Here is a 6,276-nt window from a genome sequence, read left to right on the forward strand (position 1 = left end):
GAGTCATCTACAGATTCCCAAACAGTTACTTAACTGTAGGGCGAAGTATAAATCAAGATATAATGAAGACATGTAATAAGGGCACTAAAATTGTCTTGTATGATTTTACTCTGCATACTAACTGGACACATGTTGCTGGACAAGCTGTTCCAGCACAGATACAACACTGGCATTTACCAGATAATGTGGAAAATTGCCCAAATATGTGATCTACTCATCACATCATGCCTGTCTGAAAAAGACTCATTTGTGGAAACTCTCTTTCTGTCTGTCAGCCAACCAATTAATCTTCTATTAACATCCACCCCATGAAAGAACGAAAAGGACAAATCCAACCAAGCCAGTTGCTGCCCCATCAATCTACTCTTGATCATCAGTCAAATGATGGAAAGTGTGATCAACAGTGCTATTAAACAGCACCTGCTCAGTGATGCCCACTCATTTCCAGACCTCATTACAGGCCTGGTCCAAACATGGACGAAGGAGCTGAATTCCAGAGGTGAGGTGAGAGTGACAGCCATTGACATCAAGGCTGCATTTGACCAACTGTGGCATCAAGAGCTCTCACAAAACTGGAATCAGTGAGTATTGGAAGCAAAACTCTCCATTGGTTGGAATCATAACAGACACAGAGGAAGATGGTCATGATTGTTGGAGGTCAGTTATCTCAGCTGTAGGACGTCTCTGCAGGAGTTCCTCAGGATAGTGGCCTCGGCCCAACCATCTACAGCTGCTTCATCAGTGGCTTTCCTCCATCACAAGGTCAGAAGTGAGGATGTTTGCGGATAATTGCACAATGTTCAGCAGTATTCATGACTCCTCAGATACTGAAGCAGTCCTTGTTCAAATGCAACAAGATCTGGATAATATGTAGGTTTGGGCTGATAAGTAGCAAATAACATTAGTACCACAAAATTGCCAAACTATGATCATCACGAAAAGAGACAATCTAACCCACCATCCCTTGGCATTCAATAGTGTAAATATTACTGAATTCCCACTATCAACATCCTGGGGTTTACCATTGACCAGAAACTCAACTGAACCCACCACATAAATGCAGTGGCTACAAAAGCAGGTCAGAAGCTAGGAATACTGCGATGAGTGACTTGCCTCCTGACTCCTCAAACTCTGTCCATCATCTACAATGCACAAGTCAGGTGTATGATGAAATACTCCCCACTTCACTCCAGAAGCTTGGCACCATCCAGATCAAAGCAGCCCATTTGATTGGCACCACATCCACAAATATTCACTCCCCGTACCAGCAATGTATACTAAACAGATGTACTACAGAAATTCACCAAAGATTATCAGACAGCACCTTCCAAATCCACAATCACTTCCATTTAGAAGGACAAGGGGAGTAGATTTATGGAAACGCCACCATCTTCAAGTTTCCCTCCAAGCCACTCATCATCCTGATATTGCCGTTCCTTCACTGTTACTGGGTCAAAATCCTGGAATTCCCTCCTTAATGGCAGTGTGGGTCAACCCACAGCAAGCGGACTGCAGCAGTTCAAGAAGACAGCTAACTACTGCCTTCTCAAGGGCAGCTAAGTACAGGCAATAAATGCTGGCCAGCCACAGTCATTTTTTTTAAAATCAGATTGACAAGGGTGATATGGGTGATGAATTTCTAGTGTACACCTGGGATTGCTTCTTAGAACAGTATGTTGCAGAGCTTATTTGATAACAGGCTAATTTAGATCTTGTAATGTAATGAGCGAGTATTAATAGGAGATCTTACAGTTAACGATCCTCTGAGGATAGCAATCACAACATAGTAGAATTTGAAATTCAGTTTGAGGGAGAGAAACTAGAGTCTTAAATCCATGTCCTCAACATATGTAAGGGTAATATGAAGAAAGAATTGGATCAAATTGGCTGGGAAATCAGGCTGAGGTGAAAGTTGGCCGATAAGCAGTGGCAGACATTTAAGTGAGTATTTCTTATTGCTGAGTAGAAATGTATTCCGGTTACAAAGAAATTCTCTAAGGACAGTATTAACCTGTAGTTAATAAAAACAGTTAAGGACAGTATCCAATCAAAGACTAAAGCATACAAAGCAGCAACAGAAAGTGATAGGCAAGAGGATGGGGATTTTTTTTTAGAAACCAGCCGTGGACAACTAAAAAGCTAATAAAGATTATGAAAGTAAATTGGTAAGAAATATAAAAACAAATAAGAGCTCTACATGTTTTACAAAAAAAAGTAGGTGAAGTATGTGTGGGACCTTTGGACTTTGCATCTGGGGAATTAATACCAGATAAATCATCACTAATTTAAACCAATATTTTATATCGGTCTTCATAGAGATGGAACTACAAACATTCCAGTAATAACAGGTGAGCAAGGTGCTAATGAGAGAGAATCAGTTATAGATCTTATCATCAGCGGTAAAATAATGGGATTAAAGGCAGACAAGTCCAGGGCTTGACCGCCTGCATTGAAAGGAAGTGGATACAGAGATGGTGGAGGCGTTGGTCAAAATATTCCAGATTTTACTGGATTCAGGACAGTTCCAGCAGATTGGAAAATTGCTAATGTAATCCCTCTGTTCAAGAAAGGAGGGGGACAGAAAACAGGAAACTAAAGGCCAGTTAGCCTAACATCTGTCATTGGGAAAATACTAAGAGTTTATTATTAAGGAAAAATAAAGCAGACATTTATATAGTACTACAAAACAGCACTTGCTTAGCAATAACGTGCTCATTGACACTCAATGTACGCTCCACCAATGTTACCTAGCTCCTGATCTCATTACAACTTTGACTCAATACGGACAAAAGAGCTGAATTCCATAAGTGAGGTGAGGGTGACTGTCCTTGATATCAAGGCAGCATTTGACCGAATGTGCCATTCAGGTGTTCAAGGAAAACTGGAGTCGATGGGAATCAGGGAGAAAACTGTCCACCCCTTCAACTCCTATCTGGCTCAGGGGATTTTGTTTGTAGTTGATGGATGTCAGTCATCTCCACTCAGGACATCTCTACAGAACTTCTTCATGGTAGTGTCCTCGGCCCAATTTCTTCAACTGCTTAATAACCTACCCTCTAACAGGTCAGAAGTGAGGATTTTTACCAGTGTCTCTAAAATGCTCAGCATCCTTCATGACTCCTACAATACTAAAACAATCCATGTCCAAATGCCAGAAGACTTTGGCAAGTTTGGACTGAAAAATTACAAGTACCATTTGTGCAATAAAAGTGTCAGGCAATGGCCATCTCCAACAAGAGTAAATCTAGGCATCGCCATTTGACAATCCATGGCATTAGCATCACTGAATTTAGCATTATTAAAAACTTGGGTCTCCATTGATCAGAAACACCAGACCTGGCTAGTCATAAACGTAGTGATCTCGGATTAAGCCCCATTCTCTGCAACTGGATCCTCCGTTTCCTGAGCCTCAGGCCACAATCAGTAAAGATTGGGGACAATATTTCATCCTTACTAACACTCAAAACTGGAGACCCCCAAGGGTGCGTACTCAGCCCCCTACTGCACTAGCTGTGTACCACTACTGCATCGCCAAATACCAGACTAGTACCATTTAAAAGTTTGCTGATGATACCACCATAGTCAGTCGAATCTCAGATGGCGACGAAACAGACAAAGATGGGAGGTGGAAGACTTGGAAAACTGGTGCACTGAGAATAGCTCTTAATGCCGGCAAAATCAAGGAACTCATTATTGATGGGATGTTACTCATGCCCCCCCCCCCCCCCCCCCCCCCCCCCCCCCCCTACGTGTTAACAGCACATAAGTGGAACAAGTGGAGAGTGTCAAGCTTCTGGGAATGGTCATCAACAGCAAGCTTTCTTGGACGCTTCATGTGGACGCACTGGTTACAAAGGCCCAACAATGTCACTTCTTCCTCAGGCAGCTGAGAAAATTTGTCATGATGGTGTATACCCTTGCCAACTTTTATAGTTGCGCCATCAAGAGCATTTTGTCTGGATGTATCACTACCTGGTATGGCACCTGTACCATTCAAGATTGGAGACAGTAACAGAGAGTGGTGAACTCAGCCCGGACAATCATAAAGGCCAACCGCCCATCTATAGAATCCATCTACCAGGCCCACTGTCAAGGAAAAGCCGCCAGCATTCTCACAGATCCACCCCACTCTGGCAATGTTTTTCTACAATCTCTACCATCGGGGAGAAGATAAAGAAACCTGAACACGCACCAGCTGGTTTCGAAACAGTTTCTACCCTACTGTTGTTAGAATACTGAATGAACTCACAAACTCTTAGCATTCACCCATACCTGTGTTTTTGTTTTGTCGCTGTTACCTATTATTTACTTCTCGCTATTTAACTATGTGATCTGCCTATATTACCTGCAAAACAAAGCTTTGCAGGTAATACAGCTTTTCACTGTGCCTCAGTACGCGAGACAATAAAGTTAATTAAGTTCAATTCAATTGATATGACTGCTGTGTCTAGAGGACATGTCAGTGGAATGAATCCTGCAGTCTGTAATTATCTTCCTACTTCTTGAACGCCTGTCCACTACCTACAAGGCAAAAGTCAGGAGTGTGATAGAATAATCTTCACTTATCTGGATGTGTACAGCTCCAACAAGTCTCAAGAAGCCTGACACTACCCAGAGCAACATCCAAGGAACAGGAGAATCGACGTTTCGGGCATAAGCCTGAAGAAGGGCTTATGCCTGAAACGTCGATTCTCCTGTTCCTTGGATGCTGCCTGACCTGCTGCGCTTCTCCAGCAACACATTTTCAGCTCTGATCTCCAGCATTTGCAGTCCTCACTTACTACCCAGAGCAAAGCAGTCCATATAAATGGTACATTCGCAAGCATCCACTCCCTACACCACCAACACTCAGTAGCAACAAAGTGTACCATCGACAGGATGCACTGCCGAAATTCAACAAAGCTCCTTAGGCAGCAACTTCCAATTCCACAGCCATTACCATCTATAAGGACAAGAGCAGCAGATGCATAATAATGTCACTTCCTGCATGTTCTCGTCCAAGGCACTCACTACCCTAATTTGGAAATATATCACTGTTCCTTGAATGTCACTGGGTCAAAATCTTGAAACTTCCCCCGAATGGCACTGAGGGTTCCAACCAGATGGTCTGCAGTGGTTCAAAAAGGTACACGTTCACCATTCTTGCCACCACATTCTCAAGGGTACAGGGATTGTCAATAAATACTGGCCCAGCCAGTGACATCCGTGGATAAATGAAAATAAATCAGTACATTTTTGAGCTACATGTCATTTTTTTTGTCAGGTTTCACTCTATTATCCCTAAATTCCACCAAGTTATCCAAAAACAGTCATAGCTGGCTGTTTGGTTCACCAGTAGGTCTAAATGCAGTTGGTGCTGCACATTCTGTCTACGGCCAAAGCTTCTCTAGAATGCAGGAGACACAGCAGAGGATTTGCCAATTGAGCGTGTGAACTGATGGATAGATTTAGACATTTGGCTCACCTCGTCACATTGCTGCTAGCTAGCAGTATAAACTGAAAATGAGAGCAGCAAATAGTGCCATCTGTTTCCCAATACATTGCAAGTCTGCAGCTGTCCCAATTCTCCAGTTTCTTGATTCGAGAAGCACTTTCACAGTCACTTCCAGTCCCTGCTTTACCCAAAATACACCTTTATAAGGGCAGCCAATCTCTGATTGATACCAGCTTTCAACAAAGCTGAACCCCCTGCTGAATATATAGTCCCTCAGTAGCCTTTTTAGTACTGGTCTACACATTACAATCATGGAAATAAGTAGGCAGTATAAAACTTGCATACTATCTGCATCACTTCCTTTGGACACAGGTTAATCACAAATTATATCCCTGTGCTTGCCAATGGATTTTATCCAATTTGTAGTTAAATGAGTTTATGGACTAAATCATTAACTGATAGAAACTATAAGCTACTAGCCAGTTGTCAAGTGGTTCAATGGTTGCACTCTTAGCCCTAAGTCAGAAAGTTGTGGTAGAATTCCACTCCAAAGAGTTGAGCATACAAGGCTGGCTAAGCCTATGCAATACTGAAGGAACAGCACACTATCAAAGGTCTGTTGTTTAGATGAGACATTAAAGTGAAGCTTCCATCTGCTGCCTCAACTGGATATGAAAGGTTTGCACTTTTATTCTGCGTAAGTAGTGATTTTTCTTGATTAGTGAAATTCCTTATGCAGTCCTGAATTCATGAATGACTATAAATAACATTATTTTCATGTTCTGTTGCTCTCACTTTACCATGGCAAGATTGTGAAATAAAAGTCAAATGATGACTTCAGT

Source organism: Chiloscyllium plagiosum, unplaced genomic scaffold (assembly GCF_037043375.1).
Source record: "Chiloscyllium plagiosum isolate Xiang-an unplaced genomic scaffold, Cpla_swu_hap1 HiC_scaffold_3, whole genome shotgun sequence".
NCBI classification, from domain to species: Eukaryota; Metazoa; Chordata; class Chondrichthyes; order Orectolobiformes; family Hemiscylliidae; genus Chiloscyllium; species Chiloscyllium plagiosum.